This window comes from Megalobrama amblycephala, linkage group LG20, assembly GCF_018812025.1.
Source record: "Megalobrama amblycephala isolate DHTTF-2021 linkage group LG20, ASM1881202v1, whole genome shotgun sequence".
NCBI classification, from domain to species: Eukaryota; Metazoa; Chordata; class Actinopteri; order Cypriniformes; family Xenocyprididae; genus Megalobrama; species Megalobrama amblycephala.
The window spans coordinates 3,586,339-3,603,903 of record NC_063063.1 but is presented as its reverse complement, the minus strand read 5'-3'; the positions used below and the strand labels follow the sequence as shown (position 1 = coordinate 3,603,903).

The window sequence follows — 17,565 nt, the reverse complement described above, 5'->3', positions numbered from 1 at the left end:
TGAATATGTAAAGTGTCTAGAAAGAGAAAGTGATCGAATCCAAACATCAGGAATCATAGTACGGAAGAAAATGGAAACCCAAGCGTGTTTTTTTTGGACATGGAGCTCAGACTGAGATTCAAGCAAATACGATCCGGGCTGCTGATTCCCGTCATGTGAATGAAAAGATTAATTAGTGGGAACACTGGGATCTGAAACAGTGGCGATACAATCGCTTCAACCCCACCCCCCAAAATCTTTTCTCTCATCCTTCGCATCCCCATTTCCGTAATTAATTCAGCCGAGCACTAATTACAGAAGACTTTTTCCAAAACACAGTGAGGGGGAAGGAAGATAATCAAGTCCCATCGCTCCACAAAAGAAAAAGAAAGAGAAAGAATGCCATTTTGGAGGAAAAGAGGTGGAAAAATCTAATAAACAAATTTGTTTAGTTCATTTCGAACCCTGGAGGGTTTCAGGCCGGGAAAACTGCACTCTCTCTATCCCATTTCCACAGCAAATTTATATTCCTCTCCACACCTCCCAGCCCTATCCTTTCACCCGTCTCTCTTTGATGAAGTTCTGAGGGACAGCCGGCCGACACTGACATCACGGCAGCACAATGCATCGTGGGAGGAGAGTACAGGCATGGAATTAGTGAAGAGAGTCATGGGGAGTTGGCCGTATGCAGATGAAGAGGGGCGCGCATTTGATTTACTAATTCACATGTTCACAGCGAGTGCATACTTGGTGTGTTTTCAACTGGAAAAATGGCCGCTTTAAGTATAAATAAGTCAAATTTGGGGTTGGTACTAAAATTTTGCTCCATTTTGGTTTGGTTCACATTCTTCCGGCATAAACATGCTTTCATCTGCACGAGCTTAAAGGGACAGTTCATCTGAAAATGATCATTCTGTCATTTATTTGTTTAACTTTCATAGTTTACACATTGCAAACTATGATATGATTGCACATTTTGAACTATGATTGCACATTAAAAAAAAATATATATAAATATATAAAAGTCATATTTGTAAATGATGACAGAATGATGATTTTTGGGTGTACTGTCCCTTTAACAGCCATCTGTTGTTGTCTCTTTTCCTCTTTCACAAACACACAAACATGACAGTGAAATCCAGTGGAGTTGTTCGGGGCAACCCAGCATCTCAGAAAGAGCGAGTGAAGGGGAGGCTATGATGTCATTGTTCCGGGGGCCCCGCGTAGGGGGCGTGTGTGTGTGTGTGTGTGTGTGTGTGTGTGTTTGTGCATGCGTGCAATGAGATCCTACTGGAATGATGTCACCTTTTGTTGCCTATCTCCATTCAAAGGCCGATCTGGCCTGAATTGAGTCCTGAGGAGAGAAGTGTGAGAAACTGCAGGCTAAATTAGAGGACATGCTAAAAGCGCTAGCTTTAAAGATGTCATCAAACTCCGCTTAACCTCCACAAATATCAGACACTGGCCCTTTAAACCTCCTGAGTAATTGTGATCTTGATCTGTGGATGCTAAAGGAGTCTCTGAATGCACAATGCAATATTAAAGTGTTAGTTCACCCAAAAATGAAAATTCTGTCATTAATTGACCCTTCGCCGGGAGTTTGATTGACAAACGATCTAACCAATCATAACGCCAAATTTTATCCGACAAAGCAGTCAGGAGTTAGAAGATTAACCTCGGTGGACTTGAACTTGAAAAATGGTGTGTCTTTCAGCGTTTTAAACAACATTCCTTCTGATGTTCATTCATGTTTATTTGATGCTACAAATTAAAGGTCCCGTTCTTCATGATCCCATGTTTCAAACTTTAGTTAGTGTGTAATGTTGTTGTTAGAGTATAAATAAAATCTGTAAAATTTTAAAGCTCAAAGTTCAATGCCAAGCGAGATATTTTATTTAACAGAAGTCGCCTACATCGAACGGCCAGTTTGGACTACATCCCTCTACTTCCTTCTTTAATGACGTCACTAAAACAGTTTTTTGACTAACCTCCGCCCACAGGAATACACAAAAAAGGGGGCGTGGTCTTGTTGCGCTCCCACGGAGAAGAGCAAGAGTTGTGTTTGTAGAGTGTATTTGTCGCCATGTCGTCGAAACGCTGTTATTTTCATCCCGTAGTCCAATCACCTTTGTTTGGCCTTCCCAGGGACGCTGTACTTAGAGATCAATGGTTACAATTTATGTTTAACTCGGTTCCCGAAAATTATAATTGTGGTATCCTTACTGCAATAGTTAATGTTGGACTGCAGTGCACATAATGGCCACAAGAGGGGACTATGTTTATGTATATGGCTGTTTTCCGTATGAGGTACTCTTCTGAGTGAGTGCTAACGTTGTACATTTTCTGTCGCTGCTTGTGGAGATTAAAGAGTTCAGTCTCTCTGGAATTATTGTCTTTTGTGTTCATTCGGCACCACAATAATCCACATGTAAAACTATGTGCAGCACACGTTATGGTAAGAGGCGTGACCTTTCTGGGCAAGATGCGCTAAGCTGCTGTCGAATCACAACACAGGAACCGCTGGCACAATCAGAACTCGTTACGTATTTCTGAAGGAGGGACTTCATAGAACAAGGAAGTCATCAGCCCGTTTTTATGACAGTGGAAACAGCGGTATACAGATAAGTAAATTATGTGAAAAATACTGTGGTTTTTTTACACGCGAAACATGAACGCATGTTATATTGCACACTATAAGCACAATCAAAGCTTCAAAAAACCACGAAAAACGGGACCTTTAACTATTAAAGAGATGACCGTTTCACGAGCCGCTTGAGCTGAAGCACTACAGCGATCTGTCACGACACATTAAAGAGCCACAAAACGGTTTTTATTGTTCGACTTTCTTAAAATTACACAATTTGAAAGCTGGAACTTTGTTTAATATCATAAGTAACCTGCTCTGTCTTGTCACCCTCATGTCGTTCATTCCACACCCGTAAGACCTTTGTTGATCTTCAGAACACAAATTAAGATATTTTTGATAAAATCCGATGGCTCAGTGAGACCTCTATTGCCAGCAAGATAATTAACACTTTCAGATGACCAGAAAGCTACTAAAGACATATTTAAAGTCCCCCTGAAATCAAAATTTAAGTTTTTTAGTTGCTTTTAGAATAAATATGTTAGCCTTAATGTTATGAATAAGCTGGTGTGTTCCAAAACAATGACAAAATTCGCATTTAAGTCTCTCACTTCCGCTAAAATGCATCACGGATTTTCATGACATCACATCACACTTCATCTTCTCATCAAATCTTCTGTCCAATCAAATGTTCTCTAGAATCTGAAGTCCTGCCCCCTCCTACACTATGAACAGACACTGAAGCTGCAGCTGAAATCGATCATTTGTTCACATATTTACTAGTTTCTACATGGTGAATGGCACATAGTGCATTATATACAGAATTGGGAATGATTCAGACAGTGTAAATATGCTTTCCATTGATGCGAATGTTAGTATAACATGAACTGCTGCAGCGCAAACACAGTCTGCTCTGGCCCAGAGCGGATCGTATCCGCGAGTCGGCTCAGACCACGAAAGGTATCGGACCCATTTAAATTCTAGCACAGAATGCTGTATTTTAAAGTGATATAGAGGAAATTAGGAGGATAAACGGTTAGATATTAAAAGGAAACAGATGTTTTACTGAGTTTAACAGCTCTCACGAGCTGTGATATAAACGAAACGCTATTGGCTATTTTAAAAAAGCACTATATCGCCCTCTCTTCCTGTTTCACGTCAACACATTGAATAATGCTGTGCGTTCCAAAACACTTCAGCGGGCCTTTAAAACAGTTCATGTGACTACATGAACCTTAATGTTATGAAGCAGCGAGAATACTTTTTGTGAGCAAAAACAAAACAAAATAACAACTTTATTCAACAATTTCTAGTGATGGGCAATTTCAAAACACTGCTTCATGAAGCTTCGAAGCTTTACAAATCTTTTGTTTTGAATCAGTGGTTCGGAGTGTGTATCAAACTGCCAAAGTCACGTGATTTCGGTAAACGAGGCTTTGTTACGTCATAAGTGTTTCGAAATTTCAATGGTTCACCATTGGGTGAACTAACCCTTTAAGGGAAGCATTTCAGTAGCTGTTTCTAAAGTTGCAAATCGGAAAATATCACATAAAACAGCTGTGATTAAAGCACCGTTTCAATCCTATGTGTTTCAAGAGAACAACATCTTCACTTTCTGGGAATGTGCCGCAAAGTATAAGTGCAAGCAGGGAAGACTCTGACTATTTTTTTCCCCTAAATAATAAATTACTTGCATGCAAATAAAATGCATTAACAAATGCTGACCTGCTTCTGAACACAATGAGATTGGTCCACTGGTTAGTCCGGTTATCCAATCACATGACCTGTCGAGGCAAAGTCATTTTTTTTGTTGCAGGAATTTATTCAGTGAATGTGTTTCTATTATTGTTTATGCATGTTTTCTTATAGAATACAAATATTATTCACCACAATCAGTTTTATTATAGTTAACTAAAACTAAAAACAAAACAGAAAGATAAAAACTCATTCAAAATATTAATAAAATCTACTATGTCTCAATGACACCTAAATAACACTGGCCTATGTTTTAAAGCACATTTTTATGCAATTTTTTTTTTTTTTTTTTGTGCATCTTGGCATTTCCATGTTTTTTTTGTTTGCTTTTTTATGTGATATCCCAAAATTTGCATAAAAATATGCGTCTGGAATATGTGTCTGAAAAGTTTCTGCTGTGAAAGGCACAGACTATAGTTTCTCTCTATGATGCAGAAGAGAGACATTTATTTGCATATGCCGTCTGCCTTATTTTAGCACTTGAAGGGAATAATGCAAATCAGGAAACGCTGCAAACATGTTTAAAATATCAATGCAGAACACAATCATCACAACATCTCTCTTAAATTAAATTCTATGGGTGGTAAAAGCACAAATAGCGCTGACTGCAGCAAGAATATAGGGCATCGTTTTGAGAACGGCACGTATAAATGAGCCTAATTTACATAGAAATGCTGTAGATCTTAATGTGATGTAACAATCTATTGGAATGAAGCAATACTACATGTATTGCGAATGAAAAATGGTATATTAGCAAACATTGTCATCTCTTGTTTTGATGTAAACATCCCAAGCTTTCCCTTAACTAAACATACAAACCCATGTGACCGGAAAATGTTATACGAATAATTGCACGAAAACTGTTTTACTATCATTTCTCGTTGTCTGTCAGTAGTTTGTGGGATGATGTCAACCTCCAAAATGACAATTGAGCATAATGATGACCCACATTGAAAAAATGATGGAAGCGATTTGATTTATTGCTTCATCAACCAAGAATCTCAAACATTACGGTTAGTAAAAATAAATTTAATCAGATGCAAAGCCACAAATGATGGTTTTGTATATTACAAAGCAACCTACAAACATTTCAGCCCTGTTTGCAATGACAGTTCACCATAAAACCTTACAAGAAGATACAAATATACATTTACACGGTGCTATAAAGCCATCACTGCTTTGTTGTTTATTTCAACGTCTGATACAGGAGGCCGTTTCTGAAGTGTTCTCGCCAACATCTGACTCACGTATTTATAAAGTCAGTGTAGATGTAAAAGAATAGAGGCCTGACGTTAGTAGATTTGGCCCCAAACAAGCCCTCCACGGCTGAGTTCGGGCTGGCTGTCGCTGTATCTTTCTTTAAGACGGTTGTAGAGCATAAATGACCAATGCTTCACCACTAGTCACTAATCTCCGAGGATCAACGTATAGGGAAGGGCTTCCTCATCACAGACGACCCGTGAAGGACACTTTGAGCACAGCGATAAAGCCATCTGGCCCCCAAAACAGCCAGCAGCAAGAGTTTGAAAAGCAGCTACGGTCCAGACTTAGCCAAACAAACATAAACCAGATGGACTGATGTGGGATTTGAGAAGGAAGGGGGGTCAGAAAGAGAAAAGGGTGTCTCTCCTTACACCATCACTATTACAAACAACTGGAGGCACATACAGATGTTCAAGCGCTTCCAAACCGCTGCTGACAATAGCTGGGAGGCCGAGGACAGCCGTACGCTCTCCAGACGAGTAAATCTCTCACGAGCTGAGCGCTTTGACAGTCTCCAAAGTGTTGCATTGAATGAAAAAGATCTCCGTGGGATAATGAACACCAGGGGTGTTAGCATGGCAGAGGTGTTTGTTCCACAAATACTGGTAACATAGACGTGTTATGTGTTTGATGCAGCAGGACAGGTGGATGATGAGCGATGAGACCGTCTTCCACGCTGCTTCACGTGATGGATGAAACCCGTGTTGCATTTCGCTACCTGCAATGCAGAGAAAAGCAGAGGAAAACTGTAAAGGAAAATCTGCATGCTATATTTAGACTGTGTGAATGTGTGTTTGTTGTTGTGAAACTGTGGTTGGGTTTCCTAAAATAAATCTTATCTGAAATGTTTTTGCCAATGTGCTTTCTGTAAGCAGATGTTTCTTCAACGTCTTGATCTTAATTAAAACTAGCAGAAATATAGGATATATAAATGTGTCATAAAAGTAGTCCATACAAATTTAACATACTGTACATATACATACAAACATATTTACACGTATATGTAAGTTGCAAAAAGAGATATTATAAAAGTACCAAAGAAGCCCATTAGACATTGACCTACTATTAATTTTTTTAATTACTTATTTAATATACAATGTTAGTATCTAATTATTTTGTATATAAACATTGGATAGATAGATAGATAGATAGATAGATAGATAGATAGATAGATAGATAGATAGATAGATAGATAGATAGATAGATAGATAGATAGATAGATAGACAGAACGATAGATAGAGAGATAGAGAGATAGATAGAGATGGACAGATAGAAAGATAGATAGATAGAATGACAGAATGATAGATAGATAGATAGATAGATAGATAGAAGATAGATAGATAGATAGATAGATAGATAGATAGATAGATAGATAGATAGAACGATAGATAGAGAGATAGATAGAGATGGACAGATAGAATGATAGATAGATAGATAGATAGATAGATAGATAGAATGACAGAACGATAGATAGATAGATAGATAGATAGATAGATAGATAGATAGATAGATAGATAGATAGATAGAACGACAGATAGATAGATAGAACGACAGATAGATAGATAGATAGATAGATAGATAGATAGATAGATAGATAGATAGATAGATAGATAGATAGATAGATAGATAGAGAGATAGAGAGATAGAGAGATAGATAGAGATGGACAGATAGATAGATAGATAGATAGATAGATAGATAGATAGATAGACAGATAGAATGATAGATAGATGATAGACAGAACGATGGATAGATAGATAGATAGATAGATAGATAGATAGATAGATAGATAGATAGATAGATAGATAGATAGATAGATAGATAGATAGATAGATAGATAGATAGATAGATAGATAGATAGATAGATAGATGGATGTCAGGACAGAGTTTGTAGAGTTGAAGAATCAGCCACAGATCTCTCAGAAGATCTCAGAAGCGGGCTGACTCGATGAGATTCACACTGCAGCTCTCTCATGCTCTGAAGAGCAGGGCTTGTTCCAGTCGGATTTCTTTTGTCATGCTAACTGTAACCTTTTAAAGCGCATTGACTGCAGGTAGCACAGAGAAACAATAGGATACAGTAGCATCCTCCTCTAGAGTTACTGCACAGCGCTGCTGACCTGCCAGAATCCTGCACTCCCACAGTCCTCATCTTCCACTCTGTGGGTGCAAATAAAGCTGTCCAACTATGACATCACGGCTAGTCGTTTGTTTTCTGTACATTGCCATGGCGATGCGACCGTAACTGGCGAGATGGCAGCGACCGCGGAGATGAAAGACGGCATTAGCGCATCAGGATGGAGACGAGCACTCCGATCTGTCAGAACTGCTTCTTTTCTTCTTGATTTTCACATAAGCTCTACTGAAAAGATCAGTGGAACTATGAAAAGTCATGCTGACCTCCTTCTTCACTGTGGACAAGAAGGTTCTCAACCAATTAATCAGGTCAATCTCATCCCTCCATCTCCACTAAAACAGCTCGGACACTTCCACAAACAGATGGCAGAACAAGTCTTCGGCCATTTATTTGTTAAACTTGACAGTCTACTGGGGTCAGCTAAGTTTGACACAAAGTTTAATTACTGTGAGACGTCTAAAGTAACGTTTTGTGTCTTTATTTAAACTCCTCATCCTATCTGTGTGACTGGAAATAGGTTGTAGATCAGTCTGACACTATTATCAATTATTAAGAGTCAAGACACATTTGAGCTTAGTGGCTCATTTTGAGTCAGATATGACCAACTCAGTTTTAATGTTAACATGAAACTTGCTCTGAATGAATCACTGAATTAATTGGTAACAGCTGCGATCAGATGATTCAGTGATTTGTGAACCAGTAAAATAGATTCATTCAAAAGAATCAACTCCAAAGAATGATTTGTTCATGGATTGCTATTGCATTTTGGTTCAGTTCAAAATAACTGGGAACAATATTTTTGGGGTTAAAAACTATTGTGCTTTGAAAAGTAGAAAACTGGTAAAGTAAAATCTTTTGTAATTGTGTTTTGATCAATTGTGTGCCATCTGATATTGTTGACCTCTGTAACACTTTAGTATAGGGAACACATATTCAATATTAACTACGACTTTTCCCTCAATAAACTCCTAATTACTGCTTATTAATAGTTAGTAAGGTAGTTGTTAAGTTTAGGTATTGGGAAGGATTAAGAATGTAGAATAAGGTCATGCAGAATAATGGCATTAATATGTGCTTAATAAGTACTAATAAACAGCCAATATTCTAGTAATATGCATGATAATAAGCAACTAATTAAAAGACCCTAAAATAAAGTGTTACCTTGACCTCTGTTCTGAAACTTGTGGACTGAAGTTACTTTGGGCTTTTGAGGCTCGTCCACACCAACACGAATGACCGGCACAAAACTTAGGTGATTTTCATGTGTGATTTCTATGGAAGCCCATTTCCACCACATAAGGGAAAAATCATAAGAACATAAAAAGTCAGAACAGAAACAGAAAGTCATAATTTCGACTTGACTTTTATCTTATAATTATTTAGTATGTCATAATTATGACTTAGTATGTCAGTTTCAACTTTCTCATAATTTCACCTATTCCGTATGTCATAATTTTGTCAATTTCCACTTTTTATCTCAATTTGAAGTTATCTCATAATTTTGACATTCTAAGATATAATTTGTGACATAAAAAGTAAAAATGATGACTTATGTAATAATTATGACTTAATGTCATAATTTAAACGTCATAATTTCAACTTTTTATCTAAATTAGTATGTCATGACTTAGTATATCAATTTCAACTTTTTATCTAAATTTTGGATTTTTCTCTCATAATTATTAGTGTCATAATTTCAACTTTGTCATAATTTTGAGTTTTTGAGACATAATTATGACAAAAAAAAGTGAAAATTACGACTAGTATGTCATAATTATGACAGTATGTCAATTTCAACTTTTTATCTTGATTTTGGCTTTTTATCTCATAATTATGACTTAGTATGTCATTTTCAACTTTCTCATAATTTTGACTATTTGGTATGTTAATTATGATGTCAATTTCCACTTTTTATCTCAATTTGAACTTTTTTATCTCATAATTATGATTTAGTGTCAATTTCAACTTTCTCATAATTTTGACATTCTAAGACATAATTATGATGTACAAAGTAAAAAATAATGACTTAATATGTTATAATCTTGACTCATAATTTAAACATGTCATAATTTAAACTTTTTATCTTAATTTTGGCTTTTTATCTCATAATTATGACTTAGTATGTCATAATTCCAACTTTCTCATAATTTCTACATTGTAAGACATAATTATGACATAAAAAGTAAAAATGATGACTTAGTATGAAATAATTATGACTCATAATTTCAACTTTTTATCTAAATTACTATGTCATGACTTAGTATATCAATTTCAACTTTTTATCTAAATTTTGGATTTTTATCTCATAATTATTAGTATCATAATTTCAATTTGAGTTTTTGAGACAATTATGACAAAAAAGTGAAAATTATGACTCATAATTATGACTTAATATGTCATAATTCCAACTTTCTCATAATTTTGACATTCTAAGACATAATTATGACGTAAAAAGTAAAAAATAATGACTTAGTATGTTATAATTATGACTCATAATTTAAACTTATGTCATAATTTAAACTTTTTATCTTAATTTTGGCTTTTTATCTCATAATTATGACTTAGTATGTCAATTTCAACTTTCTCATAATTTTGACTATTTGGTTTGTCAATTATGATGTCAATTTCGACTTTTTATCTCAATTTCAACTTTTTTTATCTCATAATTATAATTTAGTGTCAATTTCAACTTTTTCATAATTTTGACATTCTAAGACATAATTATGACATAAAAAGTAAAAGATAATGACTTAGTATAATTATGACTCATAATTTAAACATGTCATAATTTAAACTTTTTATCTTAATTTTGGCTTTTTATCTCATAATTATGACTTAGTATGTCAATTTCAACTTTCTCATAATTTTGACTATTTGGTATTGTCAATTATGACGTCAATTTCCACTTTTTATCTCAATTTCAACTTTTTTTATCTCAAAATTATAATTTAGTGTCAATTTCAACTTTCTCATAATTTTGACATTCTAAGACATAATTATGACATAAAAAGTAAAAGATAATGACTTAGTATGTTATAATTATGACTCATAATTTAAATGTCATAATTTAATTTAATTTAATTTTTATCTTAATTTTGGCTTTTTATCTCATAATTATAACTTAGTATGTCATAATTCCAACTTTATCATAATTTCTACATTGTAAGATATAATTATGACATAAAAACGATGACTTAGTATGTAATAATTATGACTCATAATTTCAACTTTTTATCTAAATTAGCATGTCATGACTTAGTATGTCAATTTCAACTTCAACTTTTTTATCTTAATTTTGGCTTTTTATCTCATAATTATGACTTTAATTATGATGTAAAAAGTAAAAATTATGACTTAGTATGTAATAATTATGACTCATAATTTAAACTTTCTATCTTAATTTTGGCTTTTTATCTCATAATTATGACATAGTATGTCATAATTTCAACTTTCTCATAATTTTGACGTTTTAAGATATAATCATGACAAAGTAAAACTGTTGACTTAAAAGTCGAAATTATGACATGCTAAGACATGATTTCAATTTATGTCATAATTTAGATTAACCAAAGCATGATTTTTTTTCTCTTTTCAGACAATGCAGTAAATACGTCAGAACAGGTGAATGAAATCATATTTATGGAAATTAAATTGGATTTTATGTTTATCCAATAGTCAGTGATCATAGCGTCCCAGTCCAGAACAAGATGTTTTGGTATAAAATGAAGGTATAAATCAAGAGGCAGGATCAGTGCTGTGAATGTCAGACAGAGGCTGATAACATTAGAGTCTGCTGCATTCTTTCCCTCGGGTTCACGGCTGGATGGACTTTATAGTCCTGGATCCTCTGCTCTCCTAAGTGAGATCGAGAGCACTTGAGCGATAAATTCAGGCTTTGTAAATCTACACAGATTTTATTTACTGTACAGATCCTCGATAACGCTATCCAGAGCGTCCTGTGAGACCAGCGTATGTGTTCATGAGGGAGAGCTAGAGTTAGATGGAAAACATGATTTTTACCAGACAAATGTCACTCCATCTGAACAGATGACAGCATGACGGAGCGTCCCATCATATTTGGGCTGATGATGCATCTGAAACAAAACAGAAGAGGTCCAGTCAGATTTGAGACACTGTGTCAAAAATTAAAATGTCTATTAAATCCTAATTCATGGTGTTCAGTCTTTGTTCACACTGCAAAAATATCTGGTTTGGTTATCATTTCTAATCTCATAAGGCAAGTCATAAAATCTGATCTTTTTAATTTTTAAAGTTTTGAAAGAAGTCTCTTCTGCTCACCAAGGCTGCATATATTTGATCAAAAAATGCAGTAAAATTGTGATATATTATTACAATTTAAAATAACTGTTTTCTATATCAATATATGTTAAAATGTAATTTATTCCTGTGATCAAAGCTGAATTTTCAGCATCATTACTCCAGTCTTCAATGTCACATGATCCTTCAGAAATCATTCTAATATGTTGATTTGAAGATTTTGAAGAAAGAAAATCTTACTGATCCCAAACTCTGGATTGGTGAATATTGAAAATATTCACTATGTGAAACTTATTACAGGTTTTCACAGCAAGATTTTTTGTCTCCCTACTCCAATCCCAACCCAGTCGCTCAGCGCTTTACTACTACTGCCACCCTAATACAAAAACATAAGTCATGTCTTACCCCTACAATCCTCCAAACCCGTCCAATCTTTCTCCAGCTCTGACATCACAGCTGTCTCAGAGACAACAGAGCCTCCCTCTTTTATTCCGAACAGATGGAAAAACAAATAACAGATCCAGTATGATTCTGAAGCCAAGCAGAACCAGCCCTCCACTCCCCGAGTCCCTGCGACATGTCAATTATCACTGATAAATATCTCTTTCCTCTAATCGCTCCAAACAGAGGCCGCTCTCACATCGGACTCATCCTAGCAAAGCTTTTTTAGATGGAATTGGCTGTTTACTTTCTTAGCTTAATGAAGAATACTTACCTGAATCATTATAAAACACTGTTGCTCTTAGACTATCAGTACTATCATTTTGTAGAAGCATTCTAGCTGAAGTTCACCCATGGACAGCATCCAAACACCAAACCAGTGTGAACATACAGCAGAAGATCTGCAGAGGGTGAAATGTTGCTTTCCATAGCAAGAAAAACTAGTGCATTTCATAGACAATAGGATAAAAACACCTCAATGAACTTGATAATACATTATAAAAACAATATTACACAAGGAGATGTTCAGTTCAGTGTGCGAATTACACAATGGCTTCCAGGGGTGTTAATGATTTCTAGGAATATAGCCATTACATTTAGAAAGCGAAGCGGTCCATGAGTTCAGTTTAATGTGAGTTATGCACTTTTGCAAAAACTCCTGATATAATCTCTGAAACTGTCTCCAAAATGAATGTCTTACATGCATCTTTTCTGCATTTTTGTTGTTTATGATGATAAGAGAGAATACGCGTAAGTTCAGATTTATTCGTCAGTGAGCGCGTGCAACCCTCACGCATCTGATTGGACGTTGCATTCCTAATCTCAACAGAAATGTGTGTGATTGGTTATAATGCTCAACACTGCAAAATACGCGTAAAAGAATAATTCGCACCCTGATATAAGGACTGCAAATACCAAAAAAGTTTGGACGCTTTAAAAAATCATTTATGAATTTGTGCATCTAAAATTGCAAACATGTGTAATGTTACAAATGATTTCCATTTCAAATAAATGCTGTTCTTTTGATCTTTCTATTCATCAAAGAATCCTGTAAAATCATGGTTTCCATAAGCAGCACAACGGTTTTCAACACTGCTAATAATCATAAATGTTTCTTGAGCATCAAATCATCATATCAGAATGATTTCTGAAGGATCATGTGACACTGAAGACTGGAGTAATGATGCTGAAAATTCAGCTTTGATCACAGGAATAAATTACAGTTTACAATACATTCACATAGAAAACACTTATTTTAAATTTTAATATGTTTTCACAAAAATTAAATGCAGTATTAATGACCAGAAGAGACTACTTCCATGAACATTAATATTCCAACCTTTTCAATGGTTGCGTATGTCAAATAATGGATAGTTTAATGCTCTGGCTTATTTTTGTTGGCTGAGACAAATATACTAATAAGTTTGGCATGAAACATAAGTTGCTCAATATGAACAGTTCTTGTTTATTAAACTGTGAAGCAATATCACATTCTGAAACGTGCCGCTAATCACAACAAAAACACAATTCTGATGCATCAGATAACATCTCATCTAATATAGCATAAACAAATAAATCATTCTCATACTACACACAGTAATCATATAACAGTAATCATATAGTAATCAAAAACAGATACTTTATCTCTAATAATTCCACAAAACTCAGAATGACCAATGATTGTCAGTGTAATCATCCCGGAGCGCACTGCGTTCAGCCGAATCACCTTCACGCCCCACTAGCAGATGGTGTTTAATGCCTCATTGATAAATTGCAGTAATTTTAATAACTATCTTCTGTAAGAATGGACAGTATTCCTGGAAACTAATGACTCACCTCATGACTCATAAGGGAAACAGCAAAAGTAGTTATTATCAGAGGGAGAAAAGAATCATTGCTTTTTTATAGAGTAAGTAAGAATAAGACAATGAAAAAGACAAACATGATTGGAAGCCTCCTAGCGTCTCAGAAGCCTTCTGACTGTCAAAGAAAATGGGAGTTCATAACAAAACATGATGAATTATTAACAAAAAACAGAATTCTCTTTTTCAAGACAAAAACAATTTGAACTAAAAACTGGCACACACTCGCGAACCGCTCGCCCAACTGCATATCAATGACAGAAGAAGCCTTCCTGATGACTGAAAACTCTAACAAACAACTGAGAACTATTAAAAATGATGACTTTTTAATGTCAAGAACCCCCAAATTTGATGATCCTCTTGCAAATGTAATAAAATTATTATGCTCATATGAGTAAATGTGTTCCTCAGACCGAGTTAATGTAGTCTGTTTTTATTTATTTGCAGCCTTAGTTCAATTATTTGTAGATTATTCCTATTCAAAAGATCAAATGAGCAGCAAAACCATTTAATCTGTAGAGAATGCCATAAACAGGTTGCATCCAAAAGTGAAAGCACTTCAAATCCCTTCCCCCTTTTGCAACAGCACCATAAACCGCAGTATGAAGAGTGTTAAACTTTGTTGCTGCTTTGATGCCTGAAAAGTGTTTTGCCCTCCCTGAAATAAATCACTTCGTAAGCTTCAATTAAAACTGAACATTTAATGCACTTCATACAAAATACAGAGATTATATATAGTTAGGGATGCAAAAATTTCCAGAAACTTTCCAAAAATCCTGGAAAGTTTCCAGAAATTTACTGGAAATTTTACACCCCTCTGCATCCCTACATATAGTACATCACCATTCAGCCTAAATATACAGAGATATAATTTTGTTTTGTGCAAATTTGTTTTAATTTCTTACTGTTAACTCTCTGAGGTCTGAAAACGCGCCGGCGCGTTTTGCAGGGTTTTTTTTCACATTGCAGCAAAACAGACTTAAAATACTCCGTCATTTCTTGTCGTAGAGACATAAGTAATATATCAATTGAAACTATAGAATATCTTCTTTTATTTGTGTACACTCAGAGTAAAAACACAATGTTGTGCTTTTTGTAAAATAAAGAAAACTAACATGATGCGTGATCTCTCCTCTCCCTCTGAACGAAGTCCAATCTGATAGTTCTCAGAAAATGAACTGTAACTTATGAATACTAATGACAAAAAAAAGACACTTACGTCTAAAGAAATGTTGAAATGTCAGGTTTTAAATCGTGCAAGTCAAATCGAAAACAAACATTCTGTGTTTATGTAATCTGTATGAAAAGAGAGCCATGTCAGAAGTCCGTGATTCAGCTCATTATCCGCTAATGCGGCCACGCCCACGGAGCCAGCGCTATTCAGACGCAAATTCAATAAACAGAGGCAATACATGCATTCATCGTCTCAATCGTGTATTTATTGTCTTGAAAAGTGTTTATTTGGATGTTAAAGCCATGGTTAGCGATCTCTAGAAGACATGCCGTTAGTTCCTAGTTCCTTTTCTTCTTTATATTATGAATTTGTGGACTAAAAGTGTAAAGAGCGCCCTCCGGCTGCAAGTATGAATTAAAAACACAGTATCCAGCACTCATAGTGATGACAATAAATATTATTTCTCAGTATAGAAAATTGACATAAATATATAAGAATCCATCAATATTTCTCCAAATGTGCATGCTTTTAAGCTAAAAGCCTATGAAATGCCATAGAGGTAACATAATTGTTCAGACACTTTGCACCACAGAAACACATTATATTTGAAAGAATATCATAGAATACCATTATTTTAAATTGTAATAATATTTCACAGTATTGCTGTTTATGATGAGCTGAGACATTATTACAGAGGGTTTTTTTCACAGCCTACCTGACTGAAAGGCCTCATTAATATGCAAGTCATTTCAGATCATTACTATGTGATTCTTTTGTCTTCTCAGGTGTAAATGGCCCATTATTCATGCAGATTCACGCCCCACGCATACTGTGTTTCTTGACAAAAAGTGTCTTACAAAAACTAAATCAATATATTGTTTTATATGGAGTAGGCAGCATAATTTTTACATAATTCTGAAGCAAAAACTCTAGTCTACAACCTGCAATACCCAAAAGTCTTGTGAACACAGATTTAATATACTTTTTTTGGCCTTATTTCAGTGACTTAAGTTTTTGTTTTTTCAATAACCACGCATAAACATTATTCCTTCAAAAATACAAACATGTACATACATGTTCCTCACATATTATTGTAGCCTAGTTTGTGCTGAATACAGTGTAATGACACTTTTGTCATTTATATGTTTATGAACAACTGAAAAAAGCACAAATGTCAGGGCATGTCAAAACTTCTCCAGGCCCCAAATCAGCCTCAGACTCCAGAGGGTTAAAAAGGTGCCGTCAATAGAATAAAGTAATTTATAACAATTTAAACTCTTGATTTCAGCCTTTAGAAAACAGAATGAATCATTAAGAATATCTAGCTCAGTAAACACATAAATTACTGTTAAACACGTTAATTTTATCAGCCCTAAAAATATGTCTTTTGTTTTTTCTTTCAAACTTTCCATAGACACCAGATTGAAAACCCCTGTTCATCCTCACAGCAAACATCAAATCACCAGAACCAGATGGACACCCAGTGGAATTTTATCAGGAGATTTGGCATCATCTTTCCCACTTGTCCTCAAAACGATGTCAGAATTTTCTTAGAAAAGCAATTTTGAAACAATTAGAGCTCTCAAAACTCTTGGGCAAATGCAATGGTCTAGTAAGCTCTTAGAAAGAGAAAAACCTGATGAAGTCTTTTACTGATATTCAGACCAAATCATATCGCCATTCAAGTACATATTAGTATTAAAGTTTATTTTACTAAAAATAAAATAAAGTTATAATTTTATTCATTTTATTAGCACTTTTTGTACACATTAATTTAGTAGCCTATTGCAAAATAAAAAAGCTATTATATATATATATATATATATATATATATATATATATATATATATATATATATATATATATATATATATATATATATATATATATATATATATATATATATACACACACACACACACACACACACACACACACACACACATCAACATAAATTTACATAAAAATATTTAAACTAAAATGAAACACACTCTGAAGGCCCCTAAAACATATTCTCATTGAAACCTCATCTTCTCACTGTCCTTTTACTAATGTTTATCTGATATGATGCAATATTGATGCAACTCAACTTG

The 17,565-nt window shown here is 34.7% G+C and overlaps 1 long non-coding RNA gene across 1 annotated transcript in view; it reads right to left on the bottom strand.

Annotated features, from left to right (window-relative positions):
* Positions 1-5,277: 5,277 nt before the first annotated feature.
* Positions 5,278-17,565, bottom strand: part of LOC125255454 — a 97,360-nt gene continuing 85,072 nt past the window's right edge. The window contains exons 2-4 of the long non-coding RNA XR_007181905.1: positions 11,738-11,811; positions 8,879-8,989; positions 5,278-6,299 (exon numbers count right to left, since the gene is read on the bottom strand). This is a non-coding gene — a long non-coding RNA (uncharacterized LOC125255454). The remainder of the gene's footprint in view (positions 6,300-8,878; positions 8,990-11,737; positions 11,812-17,565) is intronic.